This window comes from Ctenocephalides felis, unplaced genomic scaffold, assembly GCF_003426905.1.
Source record: "Ctenocephalides felis isolate EL2017-DRISC unplaced genomic scaffold, ASM342690v1 CF-g0.4_SCAFFOLD_03571, whole genome shotgun sequence".
Classification (NCBI taxonomy): domain Eukaryota; kingdom Metazoa; phylum Arthropoda; class Insecta; order Siphonaptera; family Pulicidae; genus Ctenocephalides; species Ctenocephalides felis.
In genome coordinates, this window is record NW_020539725.1 from 49,286,027 (window position 1) to 49,305,691 (window position 19,665).

Here is a 19,665-nt window from a genome sequence, read left to right on the forward strand (position 1 = left end):
CGTAGTTTAACAAAACATCTGTCCTGCATGTAAATAATAAATAAGGTTGGCCATTAAATATTAAAGAACAAGCGTCTTTCTCCATCAATATGTTCATATCGTCTTCGTAATACATGCTCCAAAAATTTCTGAATGTCTATTTAAGAACGAAGTCAAGTGAGTTTAAATCTCAAAATACAAGACAAAACATTCAAATACTTTCACAACTTTTACATAAATATATTGTTATAATGAGTATGGTAATTAAGACCGACCATTGTGACGATAATATATTCAATGCAAAACGGTGATGGTTGGAAATATGATTTATCCTAAATTATTAAATAATTAAATAAATTTGGGTAAAATCACTTTCTTTCAAACAGGTATAAGATACTTTTAATAATATAAGGGTTTAGTCAATTAATTCATTGCACATTCTTATATTGATTTAAGGGGCATAATTAGTGTAACCGCCTAAAAAAAGGTGATTTTTGTGAATTTATATTAAAAAAACTACTTTATCAATCATTTCAAAATTTTAGGAATATATTTATACATGTTTTAAGAATACATAGTAAAAGCTTTGAAGAAAAAAATTAAATATTTTTTAAGTTATCGTCGATCCCCAACGGCGCGACAAAAAAAAGGCCCTTCACTGCTGCAGTGATTCCGGCCTTCTACGTGGATGAAATTAAAAAAAAAAATCTCGTTAAACTAGATAATATTGTCTGTAAAATGAACTACGATAAAGAAAAAAAATCAAAAATTGACAAAATGGCGGCGTTTTTAAAATAAAAGTCGAATTTTACACAAATTTTTGATCGTTTTTAGACTGCCAAAATTCGATTTTTGATCCGATCAAAAAATCGATAATTCATTTTACGAACATAATTATATATAGAACATGTAAAAAAAATTGATAGTGATCAGATCATTTGCTTTTGAGTAATCGCTGCAGCAAATTCGGAAAATGCTGTTTCGAGAAAAACGCGTTTAAAGATAAAATGATCGTTATACTATATACAATATATACTCTTTAAATGGCTGTGACTCAAAAACTATTTAAGATATCAATTTAAAATTTTGGTATGTTATTTTTAAAGATATAACCTATCGAAATATGAAAAAATTGAAAATTTGATTTTTTGAAAATTTCACACTAGTTGTGCCCCTTAAAGTATAAGTATATTTAGTTAAAATAAAATTCTTGCTATTAATTAATAGAATCTAAATTAATTGATGGTAGTGTAAAAGCTTATCTAAAAGTATAAAATATAAGTAAAATTGGATATGAGTGAACATGCAGGATTGTTATAGTCTTTAAATTTTGGAGTCTTCAATCTACTATAGATTTTGTTCTTGAACATGATAGACATATAGGAAGTTAACAGCACAATAGCACATTCGTACATAGTTGTTAATTTTTAACAACCTATTTATGTTTGTAAATACATAAATTATCTTTATCGCACCTCAAAGCTGGCATTAAAAATAATTTAAAGCTAAAATATTTGTATAAACTGTATGTTGTAAATATTATGTAGTATTGTCTGGTGATGCTCAAATAGGCCTGGTAATGTAAAAGATACAGCAATTTGGCTATGAATGGTTAATACTTGTTATTGTCTTCCGTTTTGGAATGCCATTTAATTATTGGTTAAGTTACCAATTAATTATGTAAGATTCGAAAAGGATTATTTCGGGGTTTCTAGGACCATTCTCAAAAAAGATCAAGTGGACGATCATCGTGCAGATTGAGAGTCAGTCGTAGAGTCGTCAAGGCCGCGATGTCAGGCGGAAGTCCGGGTACGCAACTAACGACGTTATACGTCGTCCGTACATTCCGATACAGAAATATTGTTAGTTAATCCGAAGCGAACGCATGCACATAGAACACAGAATATTCGAACGAACGAGACAACATACGAATACACCGGTGATGTTTGAACGAACATATAAATGTACGATCCGATGAAGAACAGAATCCAACAAGACAAACCTCTATATAGGAACAAAGACTTGAAGAAAAGATGTGGATAAAATCGCTGATCAAAAATTTAACGAATTTGTAAATGAAAATCGATATCTAGAAGTATAAAAGCAACACAAAAATTAACTGAAAACAACTTAATCTCTAAGCATTTAATTTTTCACGCATCTCAAGTCATCTCAATTCAATACATTTCTAATTGCTTTTCTTTTTTAACAACAATCAGAACATAAGTTATATCCTGTGAGTTAGAATTATAGATAGTAGTTATCCCAGTGGGTATTTACTATTAGATGCAATTTTACTGGATCAAGTTAATTGGCCAAAATTTATTTTAATCTTCTCGATTCAGGTGATTTTTTCATTTTTGATGATGATTAGTCGATCTTGTTTTTATAAAGTTCTTAATATATAGCAGAGCACTATAATAATAATTCAATACATAATTCTGAATTAAATTAACATTATAATTTATATACAAGATATTGAATAATAACAGAATAATTTAAGATTATAAACAACTGAAATTCAAATTCTATAAGTGAATTATATTGAGTATACTTTTCTCATGGTGTTTGTACAAAAAGTGTATTAATTTATTTATTAACTTCCCGTAGGGTAAGTTATTGTAATCGTCCAAAAATCGAAATTGAAATTTTTTGCATTTCTCGACGTTTTGAAGATTTCTGTACATTTTGGCATACCTCAGAAAAAATGGATGCGTGTGTGTGTATGTATGTATGGATACAATTTTCCAGTCACGTTTTCGGGCGCACGAATCAACCGATTTGAATGGTTCAAAAAATATTCGATTTCTATTGATAGAAGGATGTGCTGATTAGTTTTTGATAAAGGCAGGTCCAGCAATTACGGAGATAAAGAACAAAAAGTGCAGAAAATAGAAATCGTGTTTTTGAGAAAACGGAGCATCCGATTTGAATGATCTAAAAAAACATTCAATTTGTAATGATTGGGAGAATAGATGATTAGTTTTTGGCAAAGGCAGGCCCAGCCATTTCGAAGATACAAAGAACTTTCTGCTTGTTTTAACAAAATAATTGATTTTGGAAAAAAAAATTTGTTTCAAAATTTTTTTTTTCAATTTTTTTTTTCAAGAAAAAAATTTTTGTATATCGAAAATAATTCAGATTTTAATTTTAATTCTGACTGAAGTTCAAATATACTTTAAACAAATAATTTCAACTTTGCAATTCAGTTTATATAATTCTTATAAGTATTAGACGTATAAATAATAGTCTATTTGAAAACATTTAATATTCCTCGAACATTTCGTTACGGTACGGGAAATTCCAGCAACTTGCCTTAAGGCACGATGCCACACACCCCACTAGTTTATTTATTTTAGTGGCATCGACTCAAAGAGACATTTAGCCGTCATAATTTGACTACTTATAGAAATAAAGTACATTACATGATTTTAACATTACCTTATATATAAAAAAGAAAGTCACTATTAACGTAAGTATTCTTAGATTATAGTTCTTACATTCATTTTTAAATGTCTAGTAATATTCTATAAATGTCGATATTATTCATGCTACTGATTGTCGAGAAAGATATATTGAAATGTTGAAGCCTCTTGTAATTTACCCCTTGGATTGTTATATGATATGAATTACTAAAAAATGTGATCTAATGTGTCTAGTACAATACTATTCTAGCAAAATTGACCTTCTAAAAAGATGGCAGTTATTTCTTAGGATTCAAAAATTATATTTAACAATGTTAAAACTGATAAAAACTGAGAACTGAATCAACGGTTCAGGTGCATTCGAGATGGTCTATTAATATTACCACTGCTCTATTTTACGTGACATAAGTGCAATCGTAAATTTTTTGGCTCAAATCTATCTCTCGTGTACATCGTTAACAGATTTTTATTAGATGATTAACTATGGATATCTCAATGTTATTTTGATAACGATGCTCTCTCATTCTGATAATTCTTGATTTAAAATTAGATTGAAAATTGGCCGAAAGAGATATTTTGAGAATAACCGAATGAATATTTTAAAATAGTGACAACACAGCAAGCGGAAAAACGGATGAGGAAACTTAAATGTTCGTCTGAGCGAAAGAAAAACTTTAATATCTTTGATTATGTATATACTAATATAGGTAAGTTATGGTAGATAATAGTCGATATTATAAAAGCATTTTCGAAAAAAATCTTTATCTCCGTTATGTAATTAAGTGGATAGATAACCGCAGCGGCGGTAGGATCATTATCTAATTAAGGTATTTATAAGACTTTACTGGCATATATATATATGTTGTTGAATAGTTTCTCAGCATGTTACTCATTATATCAGTTACTCATCTACTTTAGTAATATAATAAATATTTAATCATGTTTATTTCATGCTTCACTAATTGCTAATATTTTAATTAAAACAACTGACCGGTAATTATCATAATTGCAATAAATGCATTAGGCATTTATAACAAGGCATCGATTTAAAAAAATAAATATGTGATTTTACAAAAATGTAAAACGTGAACTGGATTTCTTTTAATTTTCTTAAATTTTCTTTTAATAATGGTATGAAGTTCAATAACGCCTAATAAATTCTTCCCTCACTTTCATTATTTTTCTAGAATATAGACAATAATTTATGATTTTTGTAATAAAACAATATAATACAAAATATAATCGTTATAACATTGATGCTCACACATTCGAGTCTTTTTTGTAGCAAGATGTATTTAAAATAAAACTAATGAATGCAATAGCTTCATAGTTCCATATTGAATTACAAAACTGAACAACTGAAGGTGATATCAAAGATGCTTTAAACTCAAATATTCAAAATAAATGTATCATTTTAACGGATATTTTTTAAAGTACCGCAGGCATAATCATCCGTGAAATAATACAAATTAAAGCAGCAGCCAATATGAGGTATAAAGTCGTCTTGCCGACCAGTTTCTCGTCTGATCCAGAAGTTGTTCTCGTGCTCTGACTGCCTAGATTGAATTCACTCACGTAATATGAAATGTTGCAATAGCGGAAATATTGTACGAGGAACTAGTTTTATGATAAACGACTTTATGTCCTAAACCAGAGATATGTAACCATTGCATCATTATGAAAATTTACATCCCCATAAAAAAGTCTCGTCATAGATTGCAAGCCTTGTAATCGACAGTTGTAGTATAAAGAATTATCCCATCTAATAACGATATTTTTAGTCCAATTTTTATTAAAAAAAATTTTTTGTGCATTTATTAGACTTATAATAGTGGGCTTGTCGTTAGAGACAATAGAGCTACGTGACACTCATCTGTTTTCTGTATAATTAAAGAGCAATCAGAATGTATGCATTCTATAAGCTGTATCTAATTGAGATAATTGATCTCAAAATGATGAGTTTATGGATAGGGATGAGTTCTTGGATATGGATGGCTTCTTGTGTAGGTAATTCTCCAATGAGAGCTCTAATTACTTAAAGTAAATATAAGGGTTGTTTCTTATTCTACCTCCTCCTGACATCAACTGAAGATCCTAAAGCATTTTGGTGGTTTTTAACTCGGTTAAAGCGGTATGTGCATTTAGGGGGAAGTCCCCGAGTGCCGGACACCTAAGGTTTTTTATAAATAAATCAAAAAATATTTTACAAAATGTTTATTAAATTATGGCTTATGTTAGATAACAAAGTGTGAAATCAAATTAAATTAACAAAAACGCAATCTTTATTAAACAATAATTAATACTATCAATCAAACTTTGGTAACAAAAAATATGATTTTATAAAGTGGCACCTAGTACCGGACATTTCAAAATAACCAGCATTAAACACATATGTATCCATCTCCACACTTTGGAATGTCTGCACATTTGTGTTTGACGAATATTCTTAGATATTGCAAAAAAAATCACTAATTATCCACCCTTTTGGCTGGGCCACACCAACGCTCTCAGCTGGAGCATTCATCATAAGATTTTCATTCTTTGACTAGAAAATACGAAAAATGGGGGTATGTAGTGACCGTTAGCACTCATACAGAACTAAATTAAATAATTAGAATAAATTACGTCAATTTTCACAAGAAATATCTATATGTTTACTTCCGGCGTAGTATAAAAGTATAAAAAGATTTATACTCGCTTAAATAATATGTGATAAATAGAGTGTCCGGTTTTAGGTGCCGTCCGGCGTTACGGGACTTCCCCCTACTTTTTCTTCATTTATTGAATCTATTCTTACATCGTTGTATATAATTATATTTGAAACGTACCAGGGTGCTTTGATGATCAATCTTAGAGTTTGTGACTGCAGTCGCTCTAAATTAATATTTACTACAAAATTTCGGAAAATGCTACCCTGACTTCTCAAGAAGTACATCACAATTATCTTCGTTCGGAAAAAGTTTTGCTCTTCTGACATGAATAGCCACCGTATGAGAGCGAGTCAGTAAGGTTTGCATTTTATAGACATATCGGTCTATATCTTTATATTCACATCAATCAGTAGTCAATCTACTGTGCGATTTTATTTCTTTAGATATTTCTTCAGGTCAGTTGAGTTTGTTTTACGAACGCGGAAATAATATGTAAAGCGGATATGTGAAAATGTTGTTGAATTGAAAAACTTTATAGTTGATTCGTTCTAATTGATCCATATTATTTAATGTAGGTATATATCTATTGTCGGTGTTTCTAACAGCGGTCTTTTAAGAAGAATTTTAACCAAGGTTGAACCCCAAAATAATTCTGAAATAATTATTTAGTTTTATTTTGCGATGAAATTAAAAAAAAATCAGACAGGAATCAATAATGAACACAGACAGTCAAATATTGCTGTAATCTGAACAAATATTTATCAATTTTTATCACGATGTGTATATATTATTAAAACTAAAATTAAATAAATTGTTTTATTATTCATATCCATTCCCTAATTTGTTTTTGCCAAGGCATTTTAGGCTTGAAGTCATTAATAAGAACAATGAAGTATTACGTAATACTAATAAGTTAATAATCACTATTGAGTATTTATAAAATAATTCTTTATTAACTTGCAATTAATACGCTTATAACGGCAATAGCAATAATAATTATTTTCCGAAGAATTTCAAAACTCTTGTTGAACGTTTGAGAAACATCCGGTATTAGCAATAAATTACTAAAATAAAAAACAAGATTCAATATCATCTTTGATTAATAATGTATATATTAAACGTACTCAAACAACATAAGATCGTGTGAAAATAGTTTACTCCAGCAGCAAAGCAAAATGAAGTAAAAAAAAAACTTAACTCCATTAGAGCTTATGCGCAATTCTTGATAATTATATAAATTTATTGAGATAAAATATATAATATGCAAGTTTAATTTATTGTAAAATAAAATAACCTACAAATGAGATACAATTTTACAAAATGAGCAAACTAATGAGCAATACAAATTTAAACTAGTGGTATATGGCATTGCGCCTTAAGGCCAATTACTGAAACTTAATTTAAAATTTTTACAAGGTCATAAAAAATAGTTTTTCTTGAGAATTTTAAATTTTTTTGATCATTTTTGAAAAATTTTGAAAACATATGGATAATTTGAATATTGAAAAAAGACCTTTTTTGAAATTACTGATATAATATATGAACTAGGATTTTTTTTGCATTTTTTTCTTTTTGTTGAAAATATTGAAAACTTTGAAATTTCTTGAAAGTTATTGATACCCATTCATATCGGTTGATTCAAATTACAAAATATCAGATATTCAATCGCCAAATGGCATTTTTTAATTTTTGTTTCTGAATCGACGAAACCGCCTGGCTTTGCAAAGGAATTAAGAAATTATTAAGGAATTCTTCATTACATCAATTCAAGTTGAATGTTTTTTTGAATAATTCAAACCGGTTGAGCGGTGCTTCCGAAAACGTCAAAAAATTGTATCCATTGTAGTGGTATCCACCCCTTTGTAATAATTATAAATAATATTATAAACTACTATATAACGGTCAGATTATGAAAAACGCAGTTAGTGTTACTCATAGCTACAATGTAAGCTTGCAGTAACCTTGCAAGCGTTGATAAAATTCCTTTTGAAACCACAAACTGTGCCTTACGATTAAGTAAAGCGTAGTTTCTGACTCACATATAACCAACATTCTAGAAAAGGATTGCGTCATCTTGATAAGGGTATAAAAGGTGCAAGATGACGAAATCTTTGTTCATTCTTAGTTCATTTTTCAATCATTCCGTATCAGTCTTTACCTCAATATATTAATTTTGTATTAAGTTGTAATCTTTGTTCATTCTTTGTTCATTTTTCAATCATTCCGTATCAGTCTTCATCTCAATATATTAATTTTGTATTAAGTTGTAATCAAGTGTAACCAAATAATGAAATAAATAAAGGTAATAAACATCTTCGAATGTTTATTTAAATAATTTCCACAGTGGTACAGGCTTACAGTTAGCAGCAGAAGAACCTAAACATAAATGTTGACATCGTTGGTGTGACACAACATAATTGTTGGCAAAGGTGGATCCACAACATATTGGTACCACCACACATACGTACATACGTACATACGTACATACATACATACATACATACATACATACATACATACATACATATATGGCGGAATGAATTATGTTTCATGACGGATGTCAGTAGAATGACGCCAATGTGATGACTAAACTACACAGCACACTTGGAGCTACGCTGATGCGAATATCGCATCTAGCAAGCTATAGTAGATTATTGTTTTTTCACGATAGAAAAATTATGTCTCTCGGTTTTTAATAATCGATCAATTGTTGGGATAAAAATTGATATCTAAATTTATATAATATCAGTTCCGTTATAAGTTGAGTTATCAATAAACTCACATTATCAACGAGTCTACATCAGTTAATTGCGGTTTCTTTTGAAGATATAATTAATTAATAATAAATGGCCCACTAGCGCCATACATATATACTACGTACACACACATACTCGTATCATCCAATTGCCCAAATATTCAGAAACTTCTAAAACGTTAAGATATTTCAAATATTTTTGGACAATTACTATAACTTACCCCATGGAAAGTTAAAAAATTTTGATTTATACATTTTTTACAATGTTAACTTAAAGCATCAGCAAGCTAAGCAGAATGTTAACAATAATGTATTAGCCATAAATATAATTTTTAATAATTGAAAATTGCTACATTTCGATCTGGTTCAAATTGTTTTTCTCAACCTCTTCTATTGTCTTTATATAATTCAGCAATAAATCAGAACATACGCACCTAACCTATGCTCAGCGTGAGAATGTCCAAAACCGTGGGATAAAACACAAACCAAATCAGAAGCAATATCAGTGGAAGCGAATCAAGATATAAAATCATCCATCGAAACAAATTACATTAAAATGATTATATGAACTGTAATGGCGGTACAAGATGGAAGATATAATTTAAGGAAAGAGTTAGTTAAAGAGGAAACAGGAAGTGCGCTCTGTCGACAGCGTTCAAGTCTCTAACCGGATGAAACTCTACCGGATGTTCTACATACACGTACTTACAAGTTTTGTCAATGTATTTATTATAAGCACTTGATTTCTCAGGGTTTGGCGGTGAAGAAAACAATTATTTTTTGTTCTATCGGAATAAGTTAGTTTGAAAACATCGTTATTGTTTATATTTGATTTATGTGCATTGTTAGTAATATCAAACGGTTTTCCATCTTATAAAACAGACTTGTTTCAGAGGTCCCGGTTCGATACCCACTTCGAATAGCCTGGCAACAGTGACAACGATTTTCACTTGGAAATATAAATAGCAATATGTTTCCAAGTGAAAATAGCCCTCACCCGACATTGTTGCACCATACTTGCCCTATTACAGAGATTGTAATAAAAAATTTATCATACAGAGATGTGATAACTGTTTGAGTTGCCATCTGTAATAAAACAAACGTAGTTTGTAAGATATCAATTACAAAGGCTCATAGAACCCATAAGTTCTGATCGCTGTTGAAATAAAAAAAACCATTTCATGATATAATATGAGCTAAAAACTAGTAATACCTCAACATCCCTTTGGTAGTGGTAGCATTAGGAATGGAAACACTAATAATTTACTACCACCATAAAGCAACAATGGACACTTATGTAAGGCCCAAAAAAAATGCATTTAATGTAAAAAATGTAATCCATAGTCAATTGCTTATTAGAGAATTTTCTACCACTCTTTTTCCTTGTTAATTTCCGTGGGGTAAGTTATTGTAATGGGCCAAAAATCGAAATTGAAATTTTTTACATTTCTCGACGTTTTGGAGTTTCTGAACATTTTGGCATACCTCAGAAAAAATGGATGTGGGTGTGTTTATGTATGTATGGATACAAGTCACGTTTTCGGGCGCACGGATGAACCGATTTTAATGGTTCAAAAAATATTCGATTACTATTGATAGGGAGATGAGCTGATTAGTTTTTGGCAAAGGCAGATCCGGCAGTTACGGAGATAAAGAGCAAAGAGTGCAGAAAATAGAAATCGAGTTTTTGAGAGATCGGAGCAACCGATTTGAAAGATCTAAAAAACATTCAATTAGTAATGATTGGGAGAAGTGTACGTTATACGTTTTTTGGCAAAGACAAGCCCAGCCATTTCTAAGATACGGAGCTAAATATGTAAAAAATGGCAGTTTTTGAGAGAACTAAGCGTCCGATTTAAATGATTCAAAGAACTTTCTGCTTGTCTTAACAAAATAATTGATTTTGAAAAAAACAATTGAAAGTTTGAGTGTAAGTATTGAATATTAACTATGAATAAGCTTGACAAGAGCCTGAAATAATATCTATTATTATTGATTACGGCTTGCTTATGAATAAATAAATAAATAAATAAATAAATATATTAGAATATAAAGTAAAAAGTCGTTTACTATCAGTTAACAAATGGCTAAAAAGTGTTATATAGTAAATATAAATTAATATACATAAATATTAAATTTAGAATGAATTTTTCATTATGACTATAACTATAGTATATTAAAACTTTTTTTGGACTTCCCGAAGGAGAAGTTTGTTTTCGCCAAAAAATTCAATTTTCTTATTTAATGCTACTCGTTGTTACAAGTCATTATGATTTGTTTGACACCAAAATTGGAAAAAGTATTAGTCTGTGGTGTGTATGCTAGTCCAAATGTGACTTTTCGATTACGTTTTCTCAAAAACGGCAGCACCTTTTTCAATCTTTTTAAACCATTTGATGAAATTGAATAAAGTTCTCGTGGTTGAATTATAAAAATTCATTAATTTGATCTTATTGATTAAGTTTTATATCGGGAAGTTCATGTACCTTGTCCAAAACAAATCTATTTTAAATCTACATTTTTTATTTATAATCTGTTCCAAATATCATGTTTTTATTGCATAACAATAAAAACTAAATATCCTCATATCTCAATGATGAAAGTAATTTACTAAACCACGTATTAACTCTACTGATAAAATCACACACATCGCAATTGTGACACAGTTTCTTTTCGTAAATCTTGATAAAACATGGGACACCGTTGAAAATATTGTTGAAAAAAAGTATTTCAATAATAAATTTATTATATAAGATGCCAATAAATATTATTAAAATAAAACATTTTAAGGAATGAAAAAGTGGATTGGATAACCTATGCTTAATGGCGTATTATCAAGTTTTTATAAACGTAGCGTTTCTTACGACAAATATATATACACTCGTACATTGGGAAGGAAAAGGCTTTACGCTAGATCTCCCATGCGAAGGAACTAACAACTGATGCGACAAGAACTCGAGACCAGAACGGTATAATTGCTGTATTTGCTATTGTTAATACGAATTTTGTTTAATGTGCCATCTATTTCTTTTATTTATTAAACAATAACGGTTTATAAAAGTAAAAAAAAATTTAACATATTAGGTTTATATTAAAATTTAACACAAGGAGCGCGTCGATTCATAAGGAAATAGAATTACATATAAAAGCAATTTATTGTGCAAGAAAAAATTACTCAAATTTGGCCAATTGGGGTCATTACTACCAAATAGAATATAAAAATGAAAAACAAACATAGAATAAACAAATGTAACTCACCATACGAATAAATTTGAAAAAAAAAACACAAAAACATACAAAATTGCACGAAAAAATTATGAAACACAAATTGATAAAACGTCGAGTTATATAATTTTAAATAATTGTGAAATTAAAATAAAAATAAAAATAAATAATATATTTAATTATAAAAAAGCTTATTCCAAACGAAACATGTTGTCAGCTTGGAGTTTGTGTAACAAGTGCGTACGTGTTTGCGCAAATGTTGTGCGTACGTGTTTGCGGAAAATTGTGGAACTGTATCGTCATTGGACATTATTCCGACAAATTTATTGAAGATTATTTTCATTACACTTTTTATTTTTCACTAATCATTCCAATGAGAATCAAAATGAAAAATTAAAGTTCATTCTGATTTTTAAATTATAATATGTATTTTGTTTTATTCGTACCAAAAAGTTCTGTTTAAATTTTAATATCAACTTGTAAAATTGGAATTGCATTATCTACCAGTCTAAAAATATATATTCACTCTATAGATTAATGGATCACCGAATTATCAAATGCTCATTGCATCATGTACGTCTTATTCAGGATATGAATATTAAGATGATATGTCATGATTAATTATTGATTAGATTAAAATGAAATGTCACAATATATATTATATATATTATATATATATATATGTATATATTATATATATATATATATCATATATTATTGTAATAATATGTAACATTTATCTATCTTCTAATAATAAAAGATAATATTTTTTATAAATTTAGCGGTTATTATATAAAAGCTCTATTTCAAAAGTCGCAGTTCTCTATTTACAATCAAACTCTAGATTACAATGGAAATTTAAAAAAAAAATCGGTTTATAAATAGACATTAAAACACAACATGATTTTTTTTAAAAAAAAATCATGTTTATAAATAGAGATTAAAACACAACATGATTTTGTCTATCCGCATCATCAATGCAGCATTTATTGCGGTATAAACAATAAAATTGATTTGACGATTTTCCACTAGCAAATTCATACCACCTTAATACAGTCGAACTAGAATTAATTGTTTACACAGTAAATTTAGAATTTTACCAGATATTACGATGCAACAAAGAACAATAGAAAATGTTCACAAATATTATGTTTATAATCGATTTTTTAAGAAACGCCAGTAAAAGAAATTCGAGTCATTTTCACGTACCAATTCTTCAGCGTAAAGCTCCTTCAGAGTATAATTTCCTTAATCTGGCTATAATATGCTTATGAGCATATATACAAGAAATCGATGAATGTCAATGACCAAATAAAACAATATAAAGGGAATGAATTTTAGTTATTAGAATTCGTCCCAAGGCATTCACCAATTGAAGCTTTTGCTTGGTCTTCCTGTCACACCTGTTTTTTCTGAGAAACAAAAGCTGTACGTGATATTTATACGGATATAAAAGTAGAGAGGAATAAATTAATATACATATTGTATATTGTTTGTGTACATCACAACACGTACAGCATTCAAACGCGTGCACGAAGGAGGGTCAATTTATATTAGTCTTTAGAATTTTATTATAAAATGTTATAAAAGATTTATAATTTCTATTCCTCATGATTACGAAGCCAGGCTCTAATCACAGCGTAACGAACCTCCAAAACTGAACAATAATAATATTGTTAAAGTGCTGCATGATGCCTTGATCATAATTCTACATTTGTTTATTACCATAATTGTAGCCTTATGTAAGCTGGCCAGTCTTCTTTCTAACAAAAGTTTATGGAAAGTAAACGCGTTTATTTGCTATAAAAATTAAAGCGACACGGTCACTACTTGACAGCAAACAATAAACGTCAATGAAACTAACCCGGAAGACTACAAAACGTTTTTAAGATCTGTGTTTTTAATGTAAATATTAAAAGATAATACATGGACAAATGGTTAAAAGTTAATATGTATGAAAATTTCTTATAACATTTAAAAACAAATTAAACTCACCACCTATTTTATTTTGGAACCTTTGTAGAATAGTTATGTTCGATTTACTGGCCGCACCCCATAGTTGTAGGCCGTAGGACCATATTGGTTTAATAATTGTTTTGTATATTAGGAGTTTATTTTCTATTGTGACTTGTGATTTCCAACCCATTAACCAATTAAGTTTGACGATTTATTAATACAAATATTAAATAATAATTGTAATATACATTTAAGATAAAAAATTATACATATAATATATTGTTGCTCCTTCAGCATATTACTGAATAAGGTTGAAGATCAAAATTACGCAATTTATCTTTTATTTCAGTATAGTTAAATTATATATCGTTAAATATTTATATCACACAGTAATAGTATTTTTAACAACACAATCAAATTTTCTTTCAATTGATCTTCAGAAGAATGTATTTACAACATCTTCACAATTATTGTATTTAATAATTTACAAGCTGAAATGCTAACTATAATTTTACATAAAATTAGTATTATAATATATGATTTTATTGTATATTGTATGTTCTCGAATGAACATCACATAAAACTGGGAGAAGTGAACTAAGTATTTTGATACGAATTTTTAAAGAACTGTAGATTTTGTTAACAAAAAAATTCACTTTTCAATGTATTTCAACAAGCTATTCAATTTACTAAGCATAATCAGTAGAATGACAAAAAAATTAAATTTAAACGAACACTTTACTGAACTCGGATTCGGATTCATAACCAGTTTTCTTTTTTTAGACAGTGAATGTGTTATTGCTCATTAAAAGCACTTTAACTTTATATATTTAAACTTGTACCAATCGATTATGATTTACAAGCCAATTAAGGAACAGGTAATTGCTTTCGGAAACTGATATTTTTAGATATCGGTAGTACTTAGGGAATATTGAGCAAAGGCGCGGTATAAGACATATTGTTATAATAAAGAATGTATAAAAAAATTTTTGTCCGGGTTTAAAACTCGAATAACACAGGCTGATTAAGAGTCGGTGGATATTTTATTCAAAATGTAAATGAAAATGTTATTCAAATATTATAGGCAATAGTGATGATCTATCTATATATAATCTAGTCAATTAGAATAACAGAACACAAATGGTAAAACTCTGGTTTTGCCTAGACAAGAAAAGCTAAAAACAGAACAGATTTATATATGCTAATGGATCTTAAAAAAAATGGTATATTCATTATTATCATTAATTCAAACAACATTCGCGATTAACAAATTAAACAGATTTTTAAAAATTCCATGATTTTTTGAAGCTAGTACTGAAATACATTTTTGTCTTATATTTAAAAAACATTGTAAATTGTAAGAATCTAATAAACAGAGATAAAAACATCTATTAAACCTTTTTTTTTTAAAAAAATGTTTATTTTGATAAATAGCAATTAATTAATTAATTTTCTCATTTTATGTATTTGTAAAAAAAGCAAAAATCACACGATAGTGTCTGCTTTACAAAGAAGAACTTAAGATTCTTATGAAAGATGATGCGAAATGAACATCGGAGCGTACTCTAAACATATGTATATAAATATATTGACCTTGTGTCAGGCCAGTAACCCGTCAAAGATTCTGAAGATATATGAGTATGTGTACTTTCAATGTATATTTTATAAGATTATATATATATATATATATATATATATATCCGTATATATTCCGATTGCAATGGCCGTAAAATACTTCCGTATAGGAACAGAAGAGCTTTATATAGATTTGTTTATTTCGCTTACACGGCGCAAATGTTCTTTAGCATTTTTCCTTTGCCACTAGATGAATACATGGAGCAAGGTAATAATATATATAATAATGGTGCATTAAATATAAGTACAAGTATGATTGTTTTTAGGTTGTAAAATTGTCTTACAGGTAGTTTTAGGAAGTAGAAGATAACGTCATTTTCTTTAGATGCATTTATGAATGTTTGAAATCATAATCATAATAATCTTATACTAATAATATATAATATATAATGGCTGCTAAGGTCATTAATCACTAGAAGCTTAAAGAGGTGAGAAGGGTTTGAAAAAAAAATCACAAAATTTAAAAACACAAAAAGTGCGAGTAGGAGAGGTCTAATAAGAAAACACGTGTTTTTATTTTCACCTGAATTTAAAAAAACCTAAATTTTTCAAAAAAATTAGTTTTTCTAGGTACTAATATATATACGTGATGTTGGGTGAAGGTGGGGGTTGTAATTTTAGTTATCCCTATGTATCACCAAGGGAGAGAGAGGTGTCCAAAAGTTTTTAAAAAGCGAAAACGTTAAGTGATTATAAGAAATCAATTAACTGTGAAAATTGACTGAATAAAAAATATAATAAATATATCCTTCTCTTAAATCTTGCATAAATATTACTTGGCAGGATCATTTTTTTTCACATTTTTAGACTGCATTGCAAGTTTGCACTTAAAATACAAAAAAATATTTAATTTTTAATTTAAACTGCAAATTAAATTTAAAAATATATTTAAAAATCAAACAAATTTATCCCACATTATAAAGCTATGTAATGATAAAGTTAGAACAAATCTAAATTATTTTTTATTGCTTTAAAAAAAGAAAATAACAATATAATTTTATTTGTGTCTTAATGAACTTGAAAGTAAATGTGTGTTTCATCGTCTCTAAAGTTGTTTTAATAAATTATCTGATTATCACATATTGGAAGAAAATAATCAAAACTTATCTCATTCTCATACAAATGTAAAATAAAACAAGTGGAAAAACTGAGATTAATGTTTATAAAATAGAACAGTATTCGAAATTAATTGAATATTGTATTAATAACAAATCTACAATTAGTATTGCAAATTGAATTGCAAAGAAATTTTCAACATTTAAAAATAACCAACTTCTCATTCATGATAATAACATAAAATAGTGTATGAGATTAATTGAATGCGATTCATAATATCAGCGGTTAGTAAAACTTATATTGAGTTTCAATTGCAAAAAACGACTGCACATTTGTAAACCATTAGCATTTTTATTTTCTCTGTAGGAGGTACTTGAGTATAATATTCAATATCACATTTCATATCGATTAAAAATTAAGTATTTTAGTAATTCGGATTAGAATCTTAATTCAATATCGTTTAAATTTCCTCTACTTACAATTCTCGACTTTATTATTATTACAGATTTCATTACAGGAAAAAGTGAATATTTTAAACATTTCTAGTTTTGAAATTATCACGATTTAACCTTGAAATTTGAGTTCTATCGCCATGCGTCTCCGCTTGACTCATGTACATATGCATAATCGTTTAATAAGTATTACATAATCAACATATCAAACTAGTTGCATATGTCAAGCAGATAAAATAAAATAGAGAAACAATCTGAATGCAATTCGCCCAAATTATATCTAAATATAAGCTAAATCGTTTATGTTTATTATACTAGTATTTCATAAAGATGAATTGCTAATTTATTTAAATTTATTCACAATCATTTCGGATGCATGAACCAGTTCGCTTTATGGCCACCGATAAATAAAAGTTTATTAGTTCATGGTAAGGAACGACCCATGGTATTATTAAATTTAATTTGATCAATCAATATATATATATATATATTTATAAATATATATAAAAAACAATTATATAAAATAATTTCAAAAAAATGTTATGATTCACAAAGGAGGAGAACCTCAAGTTTAGTCTTCTAGAATTTTGATGAAACTTTGCATGACAGAGTTGACAACAAAAGGAACCGCGGCAAGACAAATTGAATTATTAAGCTTTAAATTATTAAGGAAATAATAATTTAAAGAAGTCATTGATCAATTGAGGATTATTAACCAAAGCATTATTAAATTTTGATGAATTTATTAATATAAGGAAACATGTGCTTGGTTTGTTTTAAACAATCTTTATATAATAGCAATCGCATAATATCCTCATCATGAGCCTTGTCGAAAGTCTCCATATAACTTTAATATGTAACATTTGTATTTGATAAGGAAAGTAAAACATGATAACCTGAATGTCGGGCATCGTATTAATTGAAATGCACATATTTTATGAAGCTATGTAATACCAGAAGTAGAACAAATCTAAATGATTTTTTTATTGGACTAAAAAGATGAAATACCAATATTTTATTTATGTCTATGAAGACTTAGTGAACTTGAAAGTAAATGTGGAATGTATCATCGTCTCTATGGTTGTTTTAATAAATCAGATTATTAGATTATCACAAAGAAAATAATTAATATTTGATAGGCAAACAAAAATAAGTTTAGACAGAACAATAACGCACCCTTATAAGGGGGTATTCTAGTGTAGAGCGATGAATTTTAGGTCATTTTTAATGTGTCGTAAAAAAATGCAATGAATGTTTTTACTATCCATTTTTACCACTTGTTTATTAATATTATTAAAATACAAAACAAAAATATAAAAAAGTTGAAAATTGTAAAAACTGGCAGCTGATGAAGTGGGTGGTCCCAAAAAATTGGCACCTCAGTCTTGACATGATTTCAGCCCTCCTAGCCATCGGAAATGCAAAAAATAAATAGATTATTAATCTGCAATGATGTCGCAATCGCCCGAACTAGCAATGAGCAAAAAAATTTTTTTTACAAATTGGCAACTGTTTCAAAAAAAAGTGTTTTGTTACTGTTTTTTTTGAGTTTCTCGAATTTTTTAAAAATGGTAAAAATTGGAATTTGGGGATAATTCTAGTTCGGGCTATAGATAGGTCTATAAACAAGACTCTCTGAACATTTCAAGTGAATCGGTCTATTAAAACTCGAGAAATCGTGTCAACAGTACTGAAAAAGTCTGTTCTGAGAAAAACGCATTTAAAGAGACCGAGTCAGTAAAATGCCTATATCTCCGAAAATAATTCAAATTTTCAAAAACCTTCTCGTACCCAAATTCTTAGATAGTTAAACTTTGAAAATATGAAATAAAAAAAAATCGATTTTTTTGAATATCTGCACTAGAATACCCCCTTAATGTAATATTGTATGCAAGCTCTTTCTGGAATAAATATGCTCGCATGCTTTTATGCATTTAATTATATAAACACTTAATATGGAAACGTTTAGTACACTTTTGTTCCATACAAAAATATAATTCATGATATCCTAAAATTAAACTAACAGGTATTAGATGATAACTTGTAATAAATTTTACCATAAATTGGTGCAAATGGAAGTTCCTAGCTTTAGATAATCGTTGTTGCAAGAGTATGAATAAAATCATATTGACATGCATGTGCTCCATAAACGTACATGTATAAAACGAAAATGAAAATTCATGCCATTACATAATTATTAATTAGCCACTAGTTTTATATAATAAATATATCAAGCACGTAATATCCGTATCATGGTTTAGTCGTTGCAACGTGTAATAATTTCAACAATAAAACAATGAATTCCTGGTTGGCCTGACTGGTGTCTGGGCAGGCAGACACAATTCAAATCACACAAGCATAATATAGTGTGATACTACTTCTACTGGTTTTATATTAGAGAAATACAACTTTCCCAAATGCCCTTGACATGTATGTTATATCATAAGATTTTATAATACATCCGGTAACTCTCGGGCGGCGTGTGCATTCAGATAGCTTCAGTGTAGTCGTGGAATATCAAACACGAATCA